The sequence below is a fragment of the Sarcophilus harrisii genome, chromosome 2 (assembly GCF_902635505.1).
Source record: "Sarcophilus harrisii chromosome 2, mSarHar1.11, whole genome shotgun sequence".
NCBI classification, from domain to species: Eukaryota; Metazoa; Chordata; class Mammalia; order Dasyuromorphia; family Dasyuridae; genus Sarcophilus; species Sarcophilus harrisii.
The window spans coordinates 630,941,034-630,966,728 of NC_045427.1; the positions used below are offsets into that span (position 1 = coordinate 630,941,034).

A 25,695-nucleotide genomic window follows, 5' to 3' on the forward strand; every position below is an offset into this window, starting at 1 on the left:
TCTTGAGGTTTTCTAACATTGCTAATAACTATAGGAAGGATGCAGGAAGCGGAGGAAGGGTGAGGCTCTTTCCCATGGCTCATTCCATCTTTCTTTCCAAAATTGCTTTTCTTTTAAAAATTTTATAAGAGGCAGAGGGAGTGAAAAAAAAAAAAACAGTAGACGTGGATGATTAACAAAATGAAAAGAAAGTTTTGTTAAGTAAAGATAAGTCTCATGATGTATTCTGCAGGGATATATGTACTTACATGTGCACGCACATATGTGGGCTAGCTAGAACAACTAATTCCCTTAGGGCTCACCAAATCACAGTCCACTACAACATATTCTTTTATAAAGACTGAAGGAGTGTAGCTGAGGTCAGAAGAGACAGAAGAGAATGGGAGAGAAAGACAAGGAAGAGAGAAATCAGATAAGTGGAAAGTCAAATAAAGGGAAGATAGAAAAAAGAGGCTGATGAGAAGGGGGATGAAGAGAACAGAAAGTCAGAGAAAGATATATGTAGGGAGAGATAGAGAAATGTGCACAAAGGAAAAGAGAACTCTCTCTCAATACAGAGATACACACACACACACACACACACACACACACACACGGAAAGAAGAGGAAGAGCGAGACTGATTCATGCATATTCTCTGACTTCTTTTGTTCTAATTGATTTCCGGCTGGTGTGTGTACTTTTAGATGCATGCTGAATCCCAATGAAGTCCTCCTCCATGTATGCTTTATACCAACATAATCCAGTTAAAAGGAATTTAATTGGTGTTCACCATTCCCTGCAATTTCAACATTTTAAAAATGAATAGTCTCACTAAGTACCAGATGGTGACATGTACTAATTAATCAGGCCTGTTCAATGAATGAGCATATTAAAATGAATGCACCTATTAGACATGTGTTGTCGATGCTCCATCCTGTGGAATCCTCCCCTGAAATGAATGCTTGTGGAAGGTGCAGATTGACTGGGCAATATTCACAAATGTCTCTGGCAATTATCTGCAGCAGAAGCAGCATCACTCGCATGTTTCTCTCTAGATCATCTTATACTTTGTGCGAGCAGCTCTCTTTCTCTTCTTCCCCTCTCCAAGCAATGACACGGCTCCATGGCTTAGCCCGAGTCTTCTCCCAAACCCACACCTGTCTGACAGCCTTAGAAGCCCGTCAAGGTGGCTTCTTCATGGGTAGAAGGGAAAGAAAGGCTTTGCGGATTCCTGCAGCAGCTGGCGCTTTCTCCTCCTCCCCCGGCCCCTCTCCCTCTGGCTTCTCCTCCCGCCATGACCCCCTTCTGGACAACCCAAATTCTGGGCGTTTTCCAGCTACTGAAGTTGGGCGGTTTGATTGGAAGCTCAGCATGAGTGACCATCTTCACCAAAACCTTCTTTGGGGACCAAATCTCAGATGGCTTCAGTGTCATCACATCTAACGAGAATGGCTTACTCCAGCTGCTCTTTCCTTAGTTTCTAGTTCTTGCTCTACTACTTTTTGGAGTTCTGATGAGTCACTGTGGGACCATTCTGATTCTACATCTGTGCCCAAAATTGACAATAATTCCTACAGTTTAATTCCCTCCCTTCCTAAATCCCTCCATTGTGGAGGCAGAGCAGAGACACAGGTAAGAGAAGAAGAAAAACGTGGTAGGGGGCTTCCTTCCTTTGTACCCATGGGTGGGGAGCTTTCTGCACAAGAGCGAGGCAGAGAAATGGAAAGAACACTGACACTGATGCAAAAATCCTGGCCATGACAATTACTACATGACTTTGGGCAAGTCAGTTTGTTTCTGAACCTCAGCTATTTCTTCTGTTAAATGGGGATAATTGTACTACCTACCTGACAGAGCTGTGAGAGGAAAGCGTCTGGAAGCGATCACTGCTGATGATGTTGGGGAGAAGCTTTGCTCCAGAGTCACCTTATATACTTTCCAGCTAAGCTTTGATCTCTTGACTTCTGGAGTTCACAGAAGGGAAGCAGACTTTTAGAGAGAGGAAAATCTGAGGAAATCTGCAACCACATTTACAAAAGTGACCCAGAATAGACTCAGATAGAACTATTTTTCTTTTTACCATGAAATTCAAAGAGAACTTTCATACAAATAATGGGACTGAAGCTGGATAAGGGAGTGGGGAGGGCATCTGAACCAGATCACAGGGCCTGGGTTCTAATCCTTATTGTGATCTTGACTAGCCCCATGAGCTTAGGCAGATAACATAAGGGGAGTGGAATAAGCATTAATCAAGCACTTACTATACTTCAGACACCCAATGGGCACTTTACAAATATGAGCTCATTTGATTCTCACAACAACCCTGTAAGTGTGTGTTGAGTTTTCCCATTTTATAATTGAAGAAGTTGAGGTAAACAGGGTTAAATGACTTGCTTAGGGTCACAGAGCCAGCAGGTCTCTGAGGCCAGATTTGAACTCAGTCAGTATCTCAGTAACTCCAAACTGAGAGCTTCCTCAATGCGGTATTTAGCTGTTCCAAATCATTCTGGGTCCAAACGTAATACCGAAAAGTTGGCCCAGCCATCCGGGTTCAAAGCTCTCCAAAGAACTCATGAGACAGATTGTATATGATAAGGGTCTAGGGTCTAACACAGGGAGTCCTCCAGGAGGCCGCGTTTAAGGCCCTGACTCTAACCCTCCCTGGATGATACTGGTTAAATTACTCCTCTGGGCTATACCTCAATCTCTATATCTGTAAAATGTAGGGATAGAATAAATGATCTCTTCAAGTGGTGAAATCCCACTATTCATAATTTGTAGAGTCAACCAAAGCTAAATGTTCTTTTTTATTTTTCCTTGGTTCTTTCCTTAATCAGAGGATTTCTCCAGATTTAGGAGCTTATTCATTATTTACTAAGGTCTTAATTGGTTTTGACATTACTAAGAATCTAAAATAACTTGTACATTTTCATAATTTGAAGAATTGATTATGCAAGAAATGATTTTCTGATTGTTTTCATTATATTATTTATTTAGTTTTGTGTTTTATTTAAATAAGAGACTCTATTAGTGGAGAAGCTATATCATAAGTTCCTGGTGTTCCAACACAAAAAGAAGAAAAGTATCAAGGAGATATGACTCATTAGGATTTCCACCTAAGAGCCGGAAAGTTTAAAAAAAAGTTAGAGAAGTCAGATTTTGCTTTGCTTTGTAGGATTATTTGTAACAAACTGAACAGACCCACTTCTATCAACTTCATCTTAGGCAAAAAAATCTCCATAAATGAAAGGATAACAAGGGTTTTAATAAATTTAAATATATGTAGCTATTCCAAGGCATTGTGAAAAATTGTACTAAAAAGCCAGGACTCCAATTATTAAACAAGTAGTATTAATGTTAACACATTAATATTAAAGTTAAGCCAGATTTTAAGAAATCTGATTCTGAGTTAATCGCCAAGCTCAACTAACAAAATCCAAAACCTAAACCTAAGAGAAGGATGAGTTGAGGTCTCTAAGAGAAGCAGCAAGGTGTAGGCAATGAACCCAAGAACTCCTTGTTCTGAGTTCAGGTTCTGTCACCAGGGTGTAGAAAAGAGCACTGGATTAAGAGGGAGGAGTCTGAGGTGGATGACTCAGCCCCACCACCTCCTTGCTAGAGGTCTATAAGTTCTTAGGGAGAAGTAACTTATTCAAGTCATCCAGAATGGAGACTTGATTGGGCAAGTCCAGTGTCCCCTCCATCAAGTGACATTGCCAGTCCAGAAGAAACAATGCTTAGCTACTTCCAAATTTCAGTCCCCTGAAACCTTTTTGGGGTGACGCTTTGGCCATATCCAAAACCCCACATTCAGATATAACTGTGTGATGCTGCCCATTCACATCCTGCTATCTAGTCATTAGCTCTCTTTCTTATTTTTTACTTTTGTGGCAGAAAGGAAACAAAAATCTGCTCCTGGCACAGATCTGGGCCTACAAGAACCGACGTGAATTCCTCACAGCTGTGGGGAGGCTGCCTGTGCGTTTCTTCTGACAGGTTTGTTACCTGACAGTTGCTGTCCTTTGCCAACCTCGGCTAGAAGCCAGATACCAGAGGGGAACCGAAAGGAGCAGCTGTAGCCCCAAAGAAGGGATCCGACAAGCTTCCACGTCCAGAATGTGTTTCCCTAATGCTAAAAGTTAACATGTGACACCAGACTTCCCTCAACACTTCCCTCTGATTTGAAAACAAGGCCAGGGCAAAAGCCGGCCTGCTGTCTACACCAGAACATAAGCCCCCTTCCAGAAGACCTTTCATTATGGCAGTGAAGGAAACCAGGTCCTGGAGGGGGAAGAGGCCTGACAGTTACAGAAGGTGAGATTCCATGCCAGGGCCTCCGAATAACAAGTCTGGGTCCTTTCTCCCGCCTCCATCATGGTCCACTGTCACTTTGGCTAGAGTCTGAAAGCACCTCACTCAGTGGGAAGAAGAAAAGATTTCCTTTCAAGTGATGTGGCTCCATCAAGGGTAATCATACATTTCCTGTCCTTCTGCCAAGAGAAAGAACAGAAGTCCAGTGCCTTGCCATCCAAGGAACCTGGAGGCTTAGGCGGACTTTGACCCTCCGCCCCCACCTTGGTGAGCTGCCCTCCAAGCCTGACTGCCTCCCTGGCATAACCTGCTGTGGCCAAACCAATCCATCACCTGGTGGCCAACCGTCAGCTGGCAAGGGGCCTCCTTCCGTGATGCCTTGAGCTGGCTGGTCCTTGGACAAGCAGTTCAGCGCCTGTTCCCAGACCCAAATACTTGATGTCTTTCCAGCCTGGAAAGGACCTGCCAGAGCTAGTGCTTCCCTGGCACCACCTTAAAGAAGGCAAAGTAACTTCCAGCAGTAAATCAGTCCCAGGAGGGAGGATCTGAGTGGTGATCGACATAAAAGACTACCTTGGAACACACAAAATCTACACATAAAAAAAAATTAGGTAGAAATAGGAACATCCATTTTAGAACTCCTATGATGACAGAAATCAGAAGTCTTCTGTCTGTAAATCAAGAAACAATGGGACAACAGCAGGGGAGCCTGAGTTCAGGTGCTGACTGAAGCGGACAAGTTTCAATGTCTCTGAACCAATGTCTCCTCATCCAATCTGGGGGGATGGGAGTGTGGAGATTGGACATGATGACCTGAGGTCCTTTCCAGCTAAACTAGTCCATAGCTTAACTTCTGAATGTGGAAAGTCTTCTTTTGCAGGAGAGGTTAGAGAGGAGTCTACTGTAAAATGGCAATAGAAAAATATCATTCTTACTCTGAGAATTAATATAATATAAAGTCAAGAAATGGATTTTGAAATGATGCACCGGATCATGGTCACCTAAAGATGAGAGAACAGGCCTAAAGCGGGACTCTCAGGACCGTGATTGGCCGTGGTCACAGAGGTGGTGGAAGCGAGGCCCTCTGACTTCTAGCCCCATAAAAATAGAACCAATGAATGGAAGCTGGCTGCTGATGCAGAAACAAGGTCAGCTGTTCCTTTGTAAGTGAACATATATTTTTTGTTAGGAGCACAAACACTGCTTGCCAAGTTCTGGCTGTGAATCCTGACAATCAGTTGGAACTGCTAACTAGGAGAGTGTGAATGCAGCCTCCAGTCTCCCACTTCTCCGTGTCTGTTTGGGCCTGTTACCGGCCCTGCTGCAAGCCCAGACTCGAGGTGCACTCCCTGTCCTTGGCTCACTTCCTTACCCTACAAGGGAGGCAGGGAGACCAGAGTACGCAGGGAGCTACCAGATGGGCAGGCCTTCAGATCAGGATTGATCTGGGTAGAATTCAAGTTCAATTATCTGGAGAAATGAAAGAGCCCATCCTTCCTAAGCAATATAGTAGCACTAACTGTACAGTATTAATGAGAATGTTACAAAAGTCTGGCCTGGGGAAAGAGCTCTGGGATCAGTCTGCAGCTTCACATGTGGCTGCCTGTGCGACCTTGAACAGGCCACAAGGTCCTTGAACTTCCCGTATCTGCAAAGGGGCCCCTGAAGCCCACGTCCTCTCTCCCTCTCTCAGCCTGAAGTCTCAGGGCGGGGGCCAAGCCTTCTGGAGGCTGCTCCGTGGCTGCCCGCTTTCCAGACCACTTGGCCTGGACCTGACCTCCCCACCTGGGAGCTTCTGGTGTATCGAGGCAGGCTTGGTCACCCTGTTGGACATGAAGTCTCCCTGGCCATTCCGCCCAGCCCCCACTGCCGGCCTCCTCCCTCCCAAATGACCCTGCTCCCTTTGTGCTGATGCTGTGTGTGTGTGTGTGTGTGTGTGCACATGACAACAACAAAGGCAAGTGTTTCCATGAACAGTGTCAGTGTGTACACACACACACACACACACACACACACACACACACACACACACACACACACACAAACTCACTCACAGCATCAGGGCATCTCCACACAGAGAACTCTCTCTCTATTTGCCTGCATCTTTTCTGTCAGACTCTGGGGGTGCTGTGTTTTCTGTGGGCCCCCAGTGCCTGGCGTGGTGCCCGGTGTTTAGGAGCCCTGAAGACAAGGCCTGGTGGAGTGGCTGAGCCATAACAAACGGGCCTTTTCTTTTTTGTGCACCTGCATTCTCCACGGTTCAGCAAAGGCCCCGGCCTGTGTGAGTCCTTAAGAAGGGGGTGTTGAATGGGATTGTGAGGGTACGAGAAGACCATGAGCAGGAGCTCTGACTTACTTCCTCTTCTGTACAAGGAGGTCGCAGATAAAGGCCTGCTCTTGCTCTGGATTCCCCCAGCAAGATCATCTATTGTATGAGAGAGTTGAAGTGGTAACTGAAGTATTCAGGTATTTGAAGAAAAACAAATTTCTGAAAGATCAGATTAAAATAAAAAGAAAGAAAATACAAATAAAATAAAAACCTCAAAGACCTCAATGTCCAGGGGCTAGCCCTATATGACTCTCGGCAATTCACCCCACTTCCCTGAGCAACATTTATTTTCTTTATCTGGAAAACAGGAATAATGAAATGTACACAGCGCATTTAATTCATTAGACTATTGTGAGGAAAGCATTTAATAAATCTTAAAGTGATCAATAATTTGAATTATTAATAATTTTATTAATAGATTAACACAAATAGTTTCTAGCTATTCGTTCTCTCTCTTTTGATTTTTCTGTCTTTAGTGCGCACATACACACACACACGTGTGCATGCGTGTGTGATTGCTTTCTTCCATAACAATTATTTGGCTGCAAATCAGGAAATAATACAAGGTCCAAAGAATTATTAGCCTAAAGGGAAAAAAAGAGAAAGATGGATGGTCTGAGGAAATTATAGTAAATCATCCATGATGATCATTTAGGAAATGTGTGATTGGACTAGGTGCTAGGCTGCCTATGTGGCGACAGTTGGCCCAAGCAGAGCACCAGTAGCCATGGAATGTTTGTTCTTTCGAGGAAGGTTGGTGTGTTGAGTTACTATTCCCAGAAGGCCTTAGAAAAAAGGACCTGGTGGGTTGCTGCTCTCTGAGCTTCTGGAGTGAGTGTCTACATCTACTGGATGAGATGACCAATTGCTTTAAGTACCGGAATAAAAACATCACTGAGTCCTTGAAATACTATAGTATTTATTAATCATCCCTTGATTAACAGCACTATACATAAAACCTTTTCTTGATACCACTGAGAACAAATTTGTTAAGTGTTTTCATAGTGATCCATTCTCATAAATGATGACAGTGAAATAATCATGGGGCATTAACTCAATGAGAAGGAAGTAATCCACGACACTCAGGAGAATGAAATTGGGGAGAGCAGCTGGGCCTGACCTGACACACAAGGAAGAAAAGTAATGGTCACTGACTACAGGTCTGGAGGTGGATGGGACTTCCAATTTCTTCATGTGCCACAAGTGATACAAGATGCTTGGCTATCAATTTCCACGAACCGATGCAAACACTTCCACCCAACAGGCCACCCTCTATAACCGAATTGGTGACATCAGCTTTATACTGACTATGGCATGACTAATAATCAACAATAACTCCTGAGACATCCAACACATCTTCATAACAAATGTCAGCACTCTAGCATTGCTGGGACTTATTGCTGTGACTTATTGTTGCAACTGGTAAATCGGCCCAATTCGGCCTCCACCCATGACTACCTTTGGCCATAGAAGGACCAACACCTGTCTTAGCCCTACGTGATCTCAAAGAGGGGAAGATTTCAAAGGAATGGAAAAGATTATAAACAGAATGATTATCAAAAAGACATCAGAAATCACACAAATATTAAGGATCTCCTTTCTGAAAATCTTAGAAAGGAATAATAAGGCTTTGAAAGACAATTTTTTTTAAAACAGCAGACCACAGCTAAAATCATTAATTAAAGCTATGGAGGATACAGAAACTTGCTAGGCTTATTGTTAGTTTTTTTTTTCTTTGAAAGATTTGATTTGATAGAGAAAAGTATTCTTAAAGATTCTCTTACAAAGGTGTTCCCATACATATTTCTCCTACAAAGGAGTTCCCATCCAAATGTTAGGATAATACATCATTTACTCAATAATCCTGAACAATGAGCAGTGATATCAAATGCATCATCATAGAAAGGAAAATATATAAGCTAATTTATAAGCTTAAGGTGTTAGGTGGAGTCACAATGTTAGGTATAGAATACAAATGGAAATGGATTCTCTATTAATGCTAAGGTTCTCCACTTGCTCCTGGTTGGAGTTCATTTTGTGATGATTACATAATACCTCTGGAATGCAACAGGGTTTTCCTCAATAAGATCCATGAGATAGAGTTTGTAATCTACACAGAGAAGAATCAAGTGTGGCAAATTAAAGCATAGTGTCCAGTTATGATTAGAGGTAGATTGCTATGCATAATAGGTTGTAAATTATTAATAATTAATTTTCAGAAAAGTTGTAAAAGATAGGTATAGTAATGATGGTAATGAAAGGAAGGGCAAATAGGAGGGTGAGTGAGAGAGAGAGAGAGAGAGAACAGACTGAAAGTAAGTATATTGCATTGGTTTTTGTGAAGTATTATGAGGCTTAGAGGGATGGTCTCCATTGCACAAGATGCTCACATAACATGAAAGGTTAAAAATGTGTTGCAATCTGCATTGATGAAGGGAATATTCACACAGCCAGGTTCAGAATTCACATTCTCAATCTTTATTTTGTAAAAATAATCTTAAAATTAGTGATCTTTTACCTAAGTACAATCATCATTAGAAATATCAATGAATCAACATCCATTTTAAAATAAGTACCTACTATGGGCCAAGCATTATGGCAGTACTGGGATTACAAATACAAAAAAATCAAATTGTCCCTGTCCTTAGGGGAGCACATGTGATTGTTATTACTGTGGATGTGAAATATGGAAGAGAAGAGGTTGAGTCTGAGTCCCTGGTAATAGCTTACTTGTAATTATTTTTTAAATGAAGGGCAGAAAAAAAAATCCTGTTTAATGGAGAATTCAGTTTAATTGAATTCCACTTTTATTGAAAATATTAGAAACTGGGTCCTTATAAAAGAAAAATGTTGCGCCACTCTATTTCAGGTAAATATTCTACTTTAGAATTTTAAGTTTATGAGCTAAAAATCTGCCTTCATTATGTACTTATTCCTACTAGGGGGAAAAGGTTGTTTATTTAACATTTAGGGCTGTTAGCATTTTAAATCAATTGAGTTCTTTAAATGTCTGGGGCTAACTCAAATGCTAAGCTACTGATTTCTATTTCCAAAGGCTCTCATATTGGGTGATAATAGCTTATTCTTTGAAATAACAAGATTTCTAAAAATCTTAGAATCGAATCTGGTCCTTAAAGATGATCTACTGCACTTTCCTTCACAGATGAGACAAGGCTTGGTGACCTGTTTGAATAATTAGCACCAACATGTGATCCCAGGGCCTCCAACTCAAAATCTCCCATTCCATTAATGGGAAATGAAAACCTGATCTTGTCTTGGGTATCTTTCCCACCAGCTGCCATCATGGCTGGAAGATCCACCCTGTCCCTTATTTGCTGTATGACTTCATTTCTGGGAGGCTTGTTCCTCATCTGGGAAATGGGAATGCTAATAATTAACTTAAGAAGTTGCTGGGTGGATCACGAAAGTACTTTGTGAACCTTTGGGGAAGAAAATCTTGGTCATCTGCTGAGAGAGGGAGGGAAGTAATATGCAAAGAATCCTGAACTTAGAACCCAGCTTGGCCACAAACTGGCTGTGTGGACTTCATATAATTTCTCTGAGCCTCAATTTTCTCATCTATAAAATTAGGCTAATAATTCTTACACTCAGCCACGTTTTGTGGCTGTTGTTTGCAAGCAGTATAAATTTGAGCAGTTATTATTTCCTTTTCGACAAGACTTGAAATTTTATAAGTGTAAAGAGCTCCTGGTGTGAAAATTCTGTCCATGAAGAGATAAATGGCAACTCTACAACAGATCATTTCAAAGACTTCTCCAGGGCCTGAGAAGGAAAGGGACTTGTCCAGGGTCACACAGCTAGCTAACATGCAACCACCATACCTCTTAGTAATAATAACAACCAAAGGATTGACTAGATCTCAGTTCCATTTGTTCTCTCAAAAACCAATATGTTTCTGCACTAATGAGCAGAATGGAACACAAACAAGTACAAATGGGAGAAAAGATAGAAACCAATAAGATGCGACAGTAAAAAGAGGATTATAGATTGGCAGCTAGAAAGGACCATCAAGTCCAACCATCTCATTTTATAGATGACGAGGCTGGGGCTTAGAAAGATGAAGTGATTTGTTCGGAATCCCACAACTGTCTGGGGTGGGATTTGAATTCAGGTATAAGGCTTTAGTGAACCTGCCACCAACATCCAAAATCTAAAACAGAATAGTACTCCCCCCCCCCCCCAAAAAAAAAACCCACTCCTAAAAGTGGACATCTTTTTAAGCAATAAAGTTGTAAATGACTAAAAATGATTTACCAACTTTGAAGTCACACAGAAGATAACAATCTATAAAAACAACACGTAGAGATTCCACGGTGCTGCTTTTTATCTTCTGAGCACTTTACACACATTAACTAATTAATAGACCCTGAACTCCGTGGCTCGGCTCGAATGGCAGTATCCGTAGATCATACTTTTTTATGAATAAACAAAGCTTTATCTTCATGTTAGTGCAATTCTGAAAATGACTAACGGCCTCTTCAGGCCTAATCTGCAAGAATGTTTTCTTCTCTTGCACAGTAAGAACAAAGCAGAGATTACCATCTCTCAACAGCAAAGAATGAATCACTCCACGCCACAGATAGGAGCAGTTTAACTCTGACAAACACAAAATGCAATTGGGCTTTTCAAACTGTACTAACTTAGAAAAGAACCAGCAAAAGTTGGGCAAGGTGTTAAGTTTGGAGAGACTTTGAATGGAAAATAATGGGGGTCAGAGTCATTCACCTTTCTTGGAAATTGGTAGAGGATGGACAGTCACTGGGTGAATGGGTTGGTGTAGAACAACATAATGTCAAAGAAGCCAAGACGTTGTAACGGCTGGGCCTTAGAAGGCTGGAGCACCTCAAAATGTGACATATAAAAGCCATTATCCTTTATTCACACACAGCAAACTGATGCCCAACACACAGCTTGGGCCTACTTGCCAAAAGAGAGATGTGACTTGAAAAATCAACATTTTTCTGTTGTTTATACAACGACTACAAGAACCATGAAGTTTCAAATGTAAATGCATGATAGCCAACACCAGACCCATCCCCCCAGCACATACATTGTTCTTCTGGGGTTGTAAATCACATGGAGTCCCTTCATTATAAAATACTACCACATTGCAATACCCCAGCTAATGCACTCTTGGGCAGTGTTCACATGGTCAGATGCTTGTGATTGATTTTTTTCCAGATTGCTGTGATTTGGGGGCCCCAAAAGGCTATTCTCTACTGCAGATGGTCACTAAACTAAGATCATTTGAGTTCTAGGCAAGATTTGTTCTCTAGAGGTGAGAGGCTAGGACATTAACCAAGTTTTATATTAAACGCCTTTATCATTTGGGAGCAGCCCAGATGGTTTGTAATGTGTATGGATATTTTGAAACATAGGCCGGCTGATTTCAATTAGCTTTCAAGTGAGACAAATGATAGCGAAGAGCAGTATCCCAGAGCCCAAGGGGACTGACAGGGAATATTTCCTTACCGCCAAATATGCTATCGTTCGGATGCCCAGTTTATACAATCCAGCTAATAGACTTTCTCAGGCTGAACATACTTTTATTAAAAAATCTCGTTTCTTTGGGGATCAACCCTTTGTAGTCATGAAAAGGAGCCATTCGAGCGCCCCAGACAATGTGGGAAGCAGTGAGTGTATTCTCAAACGCCGTTTTAGAAAGCAGCCCAAATTATTTTTGGTAACCAACGCGAAAGCTTCTCTAACAAAGTGAGGCCCAGCACAATTCAATGATCTAAAAGATTAGCAACCAAACAACTGCTCTTATTCTTCAAGCTTTGTGCAATGGTGATTTCTATGTTCTTCTACTCAACTGCCAGCCCGGGTGTTCTTGAAGATTCTGCTGCACTCAGGAAAAGGATACAAACAAGTCCTTGAAATGCCACTTCTCTAGAGCATCTCAAGTTTCAAAGGATTTGCAAGTGATGGGGAAAAGTGACATTGATTCCCTTCTTCAGAATAAAGAAAGGAGCCAGGGAAGTAGGATTTTCTGCCAATCACTGGGGCTCCAACATCGTTCGGAAAAGTTATTCCAGAGGGATCAAAAAGGTCCATTTTCTAACATGCAAGTACATACAGCAGAAAGGAGAGGAAGAAAAAGAGGAGCAAAATTCATTTTGCCCACACATTTCCTCCATGGGGAAGAATCCACAAAATTCTTTTTCGTGATTGTTCTTCATATCCTGACTGACTGTTACTCTTTGAAGCCCTTTCAGGAATAAGGATGCTAGAATAAAGGTGTGGTTTCCTGAGTGTCACATGCCCTTCTCTGGGTTTTAATCTTTAAGAGACAATTATTCCAGCAGGGGTCAGGGCACTTTTGGCTCCACCACACAAAATGCAGAATCCCTGCTAACATACCATTTACTGGCATCTCTTCTAGATGTAATGCTTATTCTGGTAAAGAAAGAGCAAACAGTATGAAATGCTCAGGGACATCCTCAGGTTGCTGACATCAATATTTAATAAGACAGATCTGACAGAGAGAAAATCAAACATAGCATGAAAAGATGGAATTGACAAGAGCCATTTACGGCAGAATTACACTGTTAAGGAATCTACAGAGACAATGGGCTAAAAGAAGAAAATGGGATTAAACCCTCTAAAAGAAGACAAGATCTTTTCAATGCTAATATTTTTAATAATCTTTTTATAATAGATAATCCCTAATTTCTAATAATCTTATAATAATTATAATAATGATATGTTATCATTCAATCAAAAAACATATAATAAATATCTGCCCTGGGCAGTTTCTAAGACCACTTCTCTTGGGGTCCTACCTTTGCTTTTACTTCTATGACTATGGTAAAATCACTTACATTCTTTTTCCTCAATAAGCAACTAGAAAGAAGTGATCTGAACCCAAAGAAGGGAGAGAGAGCTAAGATGGTGTCATCAAAGGAATCAAAGCACACAAGCTCCTGCCTACAACTTCTCCAAGCAGATTTATAAATGCACCAGACCAAATCCTGATGGAGAAATCCAGAAAAAATCAGAGTGAATTCTTTGTCTGGCTCCGTTTGGAACGGGGAGGCAGAAGAGACTCTATAGGGATAGAGGCTTGGAGCAGTTCAGCGCCCAAGGAGAGAGAAGCTGCCCGCCAATATAAAAGGCGGTCCCAGATCCCTGCCGGGGCACTATACTTGTTTGATGCTCGCTACACATTTCCGGGTCACATGCAGCATGGCAATGCTGCTTTTCCCAGCTAGGGAGCAGCAGCAGGGGCGGCCTAAGCCCTCAAACACAGAGCAGGGTCTCATTTCCAGCCCCCAGCCCAAAGTGCAGCAGAACTGCCAACCAGAAAATCCAGACTAAAAGGAATCTCCAATTCTGCCACTGAACCCACAGAGCTTTGAGTTAGCTGACAGGGGCAGAGTCTGGCAGAACTCCCGGCCTATAGAGACACTGGTAAGGAATTGGCGGAGCTCAGCACGAAGTGTCCCCAAGATCCGGGAATAAGACAATACTCAATAACCCAAGAAATCAGCAACGGGACCAGTATAGACATTGCCTCCAGAAGGGTGGTACAGCCCAGCTCTAACTTCAAGTTTACAGTATGGAAGTGGGCTGGAAGAATTAAGAATTAACACACAAAAAAGAACTACACCATAAGAAGCTATCATAGTGGTAGGGTCTCTCAAGACATAAAAACATTGGAAAAGAGAATGACTCCCAAACATATACAGGCAAATTCTCAGAGAGTAACAGAGCTTGGATACAAACTCAACTAGAAATCCCAGAAGAGATGAAGAATTTTTTAAAAGTTAAAAATGTTTTTATAAACAAAATTAAGAGAATGTGACAGAAAAATCAGAAAAAAATGAGAACTTAGAAGAAAGAATTGGAAAGGGAATCTTGGCATAAATCCTAGCCCAAGCAACAAAATCTCTGAAAACCTCAATGTATCAAATTGAAGTCAAAGAGTTCAAGAGACAAGAAAACAAAAAGGCTAGTGGGGGAAAAAGCACCAAAGAAAGACAAGATAAGTATTTTGTATTTAAAACAACTGGGCAGCTCGATGCCAGGCCTGGAGTCAGAAGGACCTGAATTCAAATCTTCCTAGGTGTGTGATTCTGGGCAAGTCACTCCACAGGGTTTTTGCCAAGAAAACCCCAAGTGATTGTGAATGGTCTGAAATGACTGAATGACAACTCTTGGATGACTGACCCTCTCCCCTTTAAATAAGAAAACTGCCTAAATCTTCCAGGAGATACCACTCCGAAATTCCACTTTATGGTTCTCTTTCTTTTATATTATTATTTAGTATATTATTAAGTACCAACTGTATGCCAGGTCCTAGGGATACAGGTTGGAAGGTCCTGAAGGAGCTTCCATTCTATTTGGAGACACAAAAGGTATACAGATAAACAAAATCCAACTAATTTAGGAGGAAAAAGAATCACCAGCAGAGAGAGCAGGGGGTGAGGAGGGGGCACCCCTTGAGGCATGGACCCAGGGCTGGGAAGTTGGGGTCATCAGCCTGGACAGGGATGGTGTGGAGCCCCTCTCCTAACCACTCATCCTTAATGAGGGCACAGGCCCCTCAGGATTCAACCCCATGGAGAAAAGCTTGGGGGGTGGGGGCGGTTTTTGAGCACAGAAGTGAATCTAAAAGCAGGGACTTCACATCGTTCAGAGATGGAAGGGGCTGGGACAGGAGGAGCTAGAGGTGACACAAATGGCTTCCCAAATGGGGAGGCTACGTAAGGGCCCTGGCCCACACTCTCCCTGCAAGGCTGCTACTCTTCCTACTGCCTCCTTCCAAGGGCAACTCTATCAAAGTGAAAGCAATCATCAGAGCCCCAAGTCAGGCCTCTTCTTTCAACAGTCAGGAGTGTAATTCCCTCGGGGGGGGGGGGGGGGGGGGAGGTCGACCTTGGCCCACAGGATCATTTCTCACCTTCATCAGCCTCATCATAAACAATATGAAGACGGGCTTTTATTTTTCAAGAGATGCTAATAAAATGTCATAATCCTTTATTCAGAAAATCACAGAATATGAGAGAGAGAAGGAAGTTAAAAAGCGACATTGGAGCTGGAACGTGACCCTGTGTGCCGGGATGTGCCCCAGGATGGTGGGACCTCACAGACCATCCCATCAGCTCTATTCTAGAAGGTGGCAACAGAGAGTCAAAGGGATGAAGCCCTTCCCAACTAAGCAGGGACTGAGCCCTTCTTATCCATGCCCTTACTCTGCCCCGGCTCCTAACAAGACTACTCTATGAAACCCGTCCACAAACATTCTCCTTTCATTCAACTGTTCTATCATCAGATGCTTTCAAAAACCTCCCTGGCAACACACTGGACTAAAGGATGATGGCTCAAAATTTAAGCAAAAAAAGAAAAAAAAAAGAAAAGAAAAGAAAAAGAAAAAGTGCCTCCTTTTGCTAGTTCTGTATCTTTGAAGTGTAGAAAACTCATGAATTATGTAACTGAGACAACACTAAAATGACAAAAGAATTGTCGAAGTTTCCACTCAAAATTTATACTTTTGGACATCAAATCTGTGCGAAAGGAATGTTTCCTTTTTTGTAATGAGACAGGAATGCCAAATACTGGAATCCAAATCACTTCCATTTAGAGAAAGAGCAAAAAACACCGTATGGAGTCAAGGAGAGTCTGGGTCAGACCCAGCTTTGACACTGACATCTATGACTCTGAACAGGTCATTTATTGTCTCTGGGTCTCAAAGACCTGATCTGTAAAATGGCAACAATACTGGTACTACCCCCTGCCCGACTTCTGAAACAAAATAAAACCCCTTGCTACCAGCTTTGAGAGATCTTACCTGATTTTTAAATCCAGCTTTAAAGAAATCTACTTTATGACACTCAAATGGACTCATTCCTTGCTTCTGGACCCATTCAATCAAGATATTTAACACAGTATAGCAATAAAAGGTTTAACAATCTGGCAATTCATGCTGAATGCATGGGAAGGTTAGGAAGAAAATTTCTTAATAGTTTCATTTTTTCCCACTAAATCCTCTATCTTTTGAAAGTGTACTCTCTTTTCTATTCTACTATGTTCAGCCTCTAGCTAACTGATCCCTCTCCAAAAAAAAAAAAAAAAAAAAAAAAAAAAAAAAGACTGATCTGGATCTGTCTGGGGTAATGTAGTAAGTTGAACTCTTTCTAATTTGAGTAGCATTATGACTGCTCTCACAGATGTTGTTTTAGAAAAGATCAATTACTTCTTAACAAAGGCACAGAGCCAAGAAAGCATCTCTTATAGATATTTCCTATGGGGATAAACAAAAATTTCACTGGTGTCCTAGTATAGAAAAGGGCAATGAAAGCTCTTAGTTAACAAAGTCACTTTCATTTATAATCAAAGTTCATGATATCTGCATTCATGTTGAAGTTTCACTGAGTCACCAACACAATCTGTGGAATCATGGCTCAGATTCTATGGAATTCTGCAATTTGTGCAGGACCCACTTCTGCCCCGAATTTGCTCCTGGCCCCCTGGCCTTAACCCTCTCCTTTTCAGCACGGAGATGTCATTGCTTCTGGGGCAAACTCCTCTGAATGGTCTGAGACCCTGACTAAGTATCCAGGCCCTCTAGTTCTCCTTCTGACTTTGGAATATTCTAACCTACCACCCCATGGTCCCCAAACCCTTCTAGCTCCCTTTTGTGTATTGTCTTCCCCTAGAACGGAAGCTTTTGGAGAGCTGGTGATTGTCTTTTTTGGATTGATATTTATATTCTCAACATTTAGTGCAGTGCTTGGCATATGGTAAGCTCATAATAAGTGTTTACCCATCCTATGTACCTACCTGCTTATCTATCTGCCTATCAACATATAATCTTTCTAATTCTTAATAATTATATCACTTAAAGATTATGATACACTTTCTGTCCTTTGTAACATGGAGAAAAATAATTTGAGTGAATTTGTAGGAATGAAGGAACATGGCTCTACAGAGTCCTGAATTTTTATAACCTATAAAATCCTAGTGCTAATAGCCAGGGGATAAAAAGTTGAAAAGAATTTAGTGACCCTAACCAGCTGGTGTTGGGATTATGAATGCTGAAGGGGAAACAAAAAATTTTGTGACTTCTCATAAAGTCAATAGCTTCTATTTTTTTAATTCTAATTTTCAAGGAATTATTTTCTTTGGTGAACTTTTGGACCTCTTTTCACATCTGGACAATTTGCTTTTTAAGGCATTCTTCTCATTATCTTTTTGTATTTCCTTTTGTACCACTCCCAATTCTCTTCCCAATTTTTTTTTCCTCCCTCTCTTACTTGATTTTCACAATCCTTTTTGAGATCTTCCATGCCCTGAGACTAATTCTTATTTTTCTTGGAAGCTTTGTTATCTTCTTCTTGAGTGTGTGTTTTGATCTTTTTTTGTCACAGTAACTTTCTATGGACAGAATTTTTTTCTGTTGTCTGCCTATTTCCTAGTATGTTACTGGACTTTTAATTATTTGTTAAATTAGGGCTCCATTTCCAGGCATTGGGGGCATTGTCCCAATGCAGCTGTTTGTGCAGCTGTTTTCAAAGATCCTTCTAGGGACTTGACCACAAGCTCTCTTCTGCTCTGGAGCTTAGGAGGGTCTCTGCCCCACTGTTGCTGTAAGATCTAGTGTGATAAAACAGCAGAGTCCTTACTCAGTGCTAGGAAAGAGACTTTCTGTGACCTGAGGCCTCTGGAAACTGCCCACATCCACTCCTGGTTTCCCAAGGCCCTTTCACCCTACTGACAAACCTTTCCTGCTGACTTCCATCTCTAGTGTCTCTGGGCTGAGAGGTCTGAAAACACCCAGTACTGCCGCTGATTTAGCGGTCCCTGGGATGTTCCTGTTTTGCTGGCGTGGGGGCTGGAGCTAGTTGGGACTGTGTGCTGGACTCCTAAAAAGTATAGGTGCCACAGGCCTTTCCTGCTGACCTTCTACATTGTCTTTGGCTAGAAAATGTTCCACTCTGTCTCTTTGTGTGTTCTGATGTTTTAAAATTTGTTTAATCATTATTTAAAGGAATTTGGAGCATTTGGGGCACAACGGGGGACTCCCCACCTTTACTCTGCCATCTTAGTTTTGCCTTTCCTGCAAAGCAGTTCAAAAGACTCATTTGATCTAAGGGACTTTAGCTATGGTTCTTGTTCAGATTCTTGTAGTCTGATTTACAGAAAGAAATGGCATTCTCCTAACTGCTTTCTTTGCCTCAAGTCTTTCTCAATCCCAGAGAATAATTCATATATTTGCTATGATATTATCTTCCTCAAAAACTTTCATAATATTACTCTCATTAAAAAAGTTAGTGTTTATTCACTTTTTTCTGGATATGTATCTATCACTACAGGAGCTGGGTTGCTCTAAATCTTCTCAAAAGAGCCCTCCACCTGACCATAGCACCACAAAGAGCACTTGCCATGAGCTATGAAGGGCCTGGGTTCAAATCCAGCGTGGACTATCTGAGAGCAACATGAACAAGTTATTTAGTCGTTCACCTTCAGTTCTGCTATAAAATACAGATAGTAACAGCTCAGGGAGGCAATACTGCTGCATGTAGGCAAAGAACTCTGTAAACTTCAAGGTGCTATGAAAAATGGCGGCAGTCCTTCTGATGACTCTGGATCCTGCATTTGGTTCCTATGGCTTCATTTTTCATTTGAGATTCTGCTTTGTAACTAACTGCTTTATAATCAGCTCCTTCATAAGATTTAAACACACCAGCCAAGCGCTCCATTTCAGTGCAGTCTCTCCTATTTCTTCAGTAATCTCCAGGCTGAGTCTGCACATGGCCGATGCTCCAAGGCATTCATACCTGACTGAGACAGCCCCAGAGATGCTGGTCTGGGGATGAATTATACAGCTGGGCCCTGCTCCTGTGGGCTCAAAGATGCTCAAAGACTTGAGGAGCATTAAAAGGTTTTGTTTTCCCTGGTTCTCTCACTAAAGTCTACCTATACTGCAGCTTTCCTTGCCCATTTCTTTTCTAAAAACAGCTTGAGCCTTAAAATTTTCTGGTAATGTCTTATCCAGAGACACATAAAACTAGAGGAGGAGCAAAGAGCAAGAGATGTAATGGTTACAAAGAAGGGACAAGATTCCCCTGCACACCTCAGGAGTGTGCACCCTGAGGTAACTTTCCTGCTTCCATGCTCTTTCCCTTCCAATCCGTCCTTTGCACAGCTGCCCCAAAATTTCCTTAATCCATTGCTCCGGGGCATTTACTTACAATCTTAAAGCTTTCTCCACTGCCTACACTCAAGTAAAACACTCAGAGAGATCTGGCACTGAATGCTCTGCAGACCCTTTCCAGCTTGGTTTCCCCCCCACAGCATAACTAGGCCATTTAGAGGATCTTGGGATGTAATACTGTATTTCAAGTCTCTCTTTTTGCAGAATAGAAGCTCCTTGAAGGCAGAGGCTTTTCTTGTTGAGGTGAGCTGTGGGAAGTGTTTGATAGATGCACACTGAATGGCACTGCCAGGCCTTTCTCCTCCCCAGGATGCCCGTTTTGCCTTTCGGAATCCTCCAGGGAGCCTGGCCTGATACCTCAAGATGAATGGGTCCTTTTCAGACCCAAGCAGTCCCAGAATCCTGGAATAATCACCACCAGCTTTCCTACCCTGTGTGTTTCTCAGGGTACGTGTTTCAATTCCCTGCTTCCTGCCCCTGTTCCCCCTCCCCCAGCCAGCATGAAAGTCAGTTCCCAAAGGCCTGGGGACCCGTTTTCCTTTTTGTCTCGGTGTGAACCTCAGAGCTGCATCCAGGACAGGGGCTTATAAATACCCATTCAATTGAATACTTCGTCTTTCAAGAGAATTTGTTTCCAACAACTACACATAATGGGACACTATTCCTTCTTTGTTACCGTTATTGTCCTCCCTGGTTAAAGACAACCCTCCTAACAGCAGCCTTAGAAAAGCTGCTCTGGTCATTGTGTGTCTGAACCTTTAACACTTGTAAAAAGGACATCTGAAACCGTCATAAATAGCCCTCTACCCAGAGGACAGTGAATCTTCTATCGACGACCAAATGAATGCAGTATAAACAAAGGGGTCCCCCTTTCTCACTGAGGTTTTCTAAACGTGTACTTCATGACAAAACGCCATAAAAGCAGCCAAGCCTGGCCTTATTAAATGCTAGCAAAGTTCACGGGAATTAAATATTCATGCGTGCCATTATGGTCTAAGTATTTAATCAATTCTTAACAAAGAAAAAAGAAAATCAATGCTTTCCCTTTCGTTCGGTCAGGTTCGAGGCCACGAGAAAGAAAAGGACGGGCGGTAATAGCATGTAGATGGAAAGCCCATTACCAGCAGCAGAACAGACTTTCTCCTCAGCTTTTCTCTTGTGACTTCTCCCCATTATAACGGCAAATAAATAGTCTGGAAATACGTCAAGAAAAACAAAACCTGTCTTTTGCTGTGAATAGCCACTACATGGTCCAGTGGAGAGACCACAGCGTCTCAGTCATAAAGACTCAGGGAGAGATTCTGCCCCCCCACCCCCACTCCGGAGCCCGGCTTGTAACATGGAAGAACTGCTTTTGTGGGGGTCCAGATTCCTCTTTATTTGGGGGAGGAGAAAACCATGATCTCTAACATCATCATCTAGCTCTAAAATCCTAGTGCCCCAATTTTAAGTGATGATGAGGCTCAGGTGATTCCATTTAGTGAATTGCTTAAAAATCTGAAGAGATGGCTTCTGGAGCACTTTGTGATAGCAAAATGCTAATACTCTTATCATTAGCAGAACCTCATGACAAGGATGTGGTGGGGCTTAAATTTTCGAAACACTAATGGAACCATTCTCCAAATGACAAGAAAGGCAATGTGTAACTTTAAATTTTGATACAGCAAATAGTTATCTTTAAACATGAAAATGCTTTGGAATCTCAAGGTCCTCTAGATAAGTCTAGGCTGGAGAAATGGCTAAATTAAACTTTGTCTTCCTCTACAATTTTGAAATTTCAGATGATCAAGTTTATTTATAAGTGTACAATTAACAAACTGTCTGAACTAAAGTGCATAACTACCCACCTGATGCACACAAAAGATAGGGACAGGGCCCTATGTTTCACTGGTACAAGGAACTTTCAGGGGAGGAGAACCTCTCTACCAATGCTATGTGGAAGTATTCTGCCACTAATTGTCTGAGAGGGTGACTGGAGCTGCAAGGATCAGTATGATCTTTTCAGAATCCCACTGTTACACCCACAGAAACATTAAAGCCGAAGCTGCCAATATCCCACCACCACCGGACATCAGGACTTGGAAGAGGGCGTCTCGTCCAATCTTCCATTTTATACCGCTAGTTGAAAACATGTTTTCTCGGTGCCTTGTGTCTCAGAACAGAAGTTATTTATGCACACAGAGAACCCCAGACAGCCAGGGGGATAAAGAAAAACAATTCAGCCATAAAGTGATGACACTTGACAAAGCACATTGCTGCCCTCCATTCCTCCATTTGGGGAAAAAAAGATGCTTTATTATCGATTCTCCACAACAGTCACTGCTGTTTACCTGAGAGTTCACCTTCCCTTTGGTGATCTTCTAATTTATACTGTTGTAGTAACTGTGAGCACTATTCTCTTGGTTCTGCTTATTTTTTTTTTAATCAGTTCAACAAATCTTCTCATGTTTCTCTGAATATATAACTGCCATTCATTACTACTGCACAGAGCTATTCCAGGATGTTCTCTGATCAATGGAGATCCACTTCTCTTCCTACTCTTTTCCTATCCTGAGGAGTCCTATCATGATTCTTTGGTCTACCTTGGACCTTTGTTTCTCTGCCTTTGACTTCTGGGATGCATATGCCCAGGAGGAGAATTTCTTGTCCAAAGCCACAGACACACTCATTCATTTTTCCTGTTTTCTACTGAACTGAGTTATATTGCGAAGCAGCTCTAAGGTGAAGGCTTTCCAACATGATTGCTATTTTTTTGAGACTTTATGCAGACAATCTTCTGAGTCTCAGTTTTCTCACATGTAAAACAAGAGGGTTGGATTCAAAGGCTCAAACAATCCCAGATCGTTGTCCCATGTTGCTTTGCATTATCTTTGCCCACTTTGTTAGGTGTGAGGTAAGGCCACAGTTATTTTAATGGACATTTCTCTGCTTGTTGTGAGAATGGTTTCCCTATAGTAATTTATGGTTTGCAATTTCCCTTTTGAAACTACTCACATCCTGTGACCACTAACACCTAGCTGAGAAAGTTCTGAGTGATATATATATATATATATATATATGTATATATATGTCAATTCCCTGTACATCTTGCATCCCAAATGATTACTAGTGACTGCTGATACAAATTTTTTCTTCCTGCTCTTCTATTTCTTTCCCATCATCCTTCCTTTACTAGATGAGCACACTGAGAACTGAAGAGGTTGAGGATTGAGCTCAAAATCACAAAGCTGCTGAATGAGAGGGTCTGGCTTCTCATATAAGCTTCCTGCCTCCTAAGCCTAGGGTTTTTTCCACTTGACCATGCTTCCTCTCCCAAGAAAATGAGGGTTACTGGATGAGGAGAAGCAAGACACTGGCAGGAAAATGCAAAAATTATTGGGGAAAAACCTAGAACCTTTTAGAATTCACATTGGACTGATCCAGGCTGTTCAGTGTGTAGTGCGCAATGCCTAGCACACAACTGGTGCTAAATAAATGTTGACTGATCCAAGATCTTCCAGGCAAATGATTTCAGCTCTGCTGAGCTGATAAAATTATAGAATAGAAAAGTTAATTAGAGATGGTGAGGTTTAGAAAAAAGAGTTTTTAAGCTGGGTTCTGAAACTCTTTGGTGTTCTTTTTTTTAAAGATTGATTTCTCATTGAAATTCTGTGTTTTATTTTATGCATTTAAACACATGATTCAGAGAAGTACCCGTAAACTTGTCTAGATTTCTAAAGGGATCAATGATACAAAAAAATATATATAATATTCAGTATATCTATGAAATACTCAGTATTAAGGTTTTAAGTCTTAGATTTCTCTTAGAAATGCAAACAATACTGACACTTAGCAACAAGCAGGTATTTCTCAGGCAGCCAGCAGCCCCTGCTCAGCCTTTAAAAAGCAAGACTTGCATTCTAGGAAGTGGAGGCTGGAGAGAGCTCAGAGCCCTGGCCTGGGGAATACAGCCCCAGGAGACCAGACTGGTGACTAGTCCAGCAGAAACAAATATACCCAAGAGGGACAGCAACAAAGCCACAAGGAAAGGGAAAGGTCCCTGAGATGCCACAGGACCTCCTAGTGATGGGCCCCTCCCAGTACACCTGTCTTAATAGCGCACGTAGCTCACCTCTGGGGCAGCCATGGGAGAGGGAACTGCAGGTTTATGGAGGAATTATTTTGTGACTAGGGTTCATGCTATACCACTTCCTAAATGACTTAAATTTGAGTTATTTGTGTACTCTGGTTGAGTAGGGTGTAGGGTGGGGGCAAACCCACATTATTCCTTGAACCTAGGGGTAGCTGACCCTAGGGATTCACAACCCATGTGTATGGGCTACAGGATAATCCAGAAGGAGAGTTGAGTTACATGATTTTTTTTTTTTTGGGGGGGGGGGGAGAAGAGAAAAACAGCCACAGTAAATTCACTTTGCCAATTATTTTGTTTTGGTAGGTTAAAATTAAGATGAATTTTCTTTCCTTAGTGGACCAGGACTGAGTGGCAGGGAAAACAAGAAAGTGCTGGTGGAGATTCAAAAAAGAATTAAAAAAGGTCTTGCCCTGAAGGAATTTTATGTCTGGGAATATCAATCTTATAAACTAACACAGAAGATGTGGATAAAGCAGTGTGAGAAACATAAAAGAGTAGCACTTTCAAATATAGTACATGAATACCAGGAGAGAACTCCTAGGTTTAGGAAGTTACCAATTTATCTGACTGAAGCCAAGGTAATCGAAAAGCTCCTTAAAAGAATGATTAGAGGAAGAGAAAAGCCCAATCGACCAACTGAGATTTGGAGAAACCTAGGGACATGTGGTCAGATGGTCGATTCCTTGATGACCATGACTGGGCTACTTGTTCAACTTTCTAAATCTAGTCCTAGGGCCAGGCACACTTAAGTACTTAGCCAATATTTGTTCAATTGAATTAAAAAGAGAGAGAGAGAGAGAGAGAGAGAGAGAGAGAGAGAGAGAGAGAGAGAGAGGTCTTATCTGTGAAATAGTTGAAAATGCTGCAGAAATAGTGAAGTTAATGATTTTCTTGTAGAAGAAATTACCTAAGACATCTTCAGCAAAAATGGAGAATGCAGTCATGCTGAACTCTCCAAGCTGGGAGGAATACTAACATGAAATAAGGACTACCTCAGGGGACAGATAATGCCTGACAATGAATGTCTTCAAGAATGGGTGTGTATGGGTGTGTGTGTGTGTGTTTTGGGGGTGATGTCGGTGGATGGCAAGAGGGAGAGAGAGAAGGAGAGATGGGAAAATGGAGATTAAGGCTTTAGGCAAATAAGATAGATAGATACATAGGTAGACAGACAAAGGCCTGGCTTACTATAGGCTAAATGCTAGGAGGATGCAAAAAAGCAAGCCAATCCCTGCACTGAAATTAATTCCCTGAAGTGTGATCTATGGGAATTGCTTTCTGAGGACCCTGAAGATTTTAATTGCCATAGTAAAGGCAAAAACCATTCAAAGACTTTGGTGCTTTAGTTTAAACAAGGCTGCTCTCATCATCAAAGAGATTTTAGTAGTGAGATTGTTTTTTACATGTTAGCACCATAAGATATCTGTGAGAAAACAGGGAATAAAACTTGTAAAAAACCATGGGAAAATATAAATGAAATACTTTTTTAAAAGCTAACATTTGAATATGCTCCAGGCTTAATCTTTTTCAATTTTATGACAAGAAAACTGATTTTTCTTCAATAAGGATTGTGGAAGAAATTAAATTAGTGAATATATTTTGAGACAATAAATGGGGAAGCTTTATTTATTTATTTTTTTTACTAGATTTTTACATTTGGTCACAAGACTAAGAAACACAGAGGTCCATCACATGTGAAATGTCTTTGGTTTTTCATGGTAATGTCTTTTTGAGTAAGGAGTCTAACCCTTTTATCCTAAATT

At 41.5% G+C, this 25,695-nt stretch overlaps 1 protein-coding gene across 9 annotated transcripts in view; it reads right to left on the reverse strand.

The window, feature by feature from the left end:
* PEAK1 (pseudopodium enriched atypical kinase 1) overlaps window positions 1–25,695 on the reverse strand; it is a 252,118-nt gene that overhangs the window by 63,277 nt on the left and 163,146 nt on the right. Inside the window, exon 1 of one of the 9 annotated variants that reach the window (XM_031956812.1) lies at window positions 6,648–7,630. The exons of 7 other annotated variants lie outside the window; for them this stretch is intronic. The gene's annotated coding sequence lies outside the window, so the exon portion shown is untranslated. Of the gene's footprint in view, window positions 1–1,827; window positions 2,291–6,647; window positions 7,631–25,695 lie in introns of those variants that run through there. One more of the 9 variants, XM_031956811.1, reaches the window with a different exon arrangement.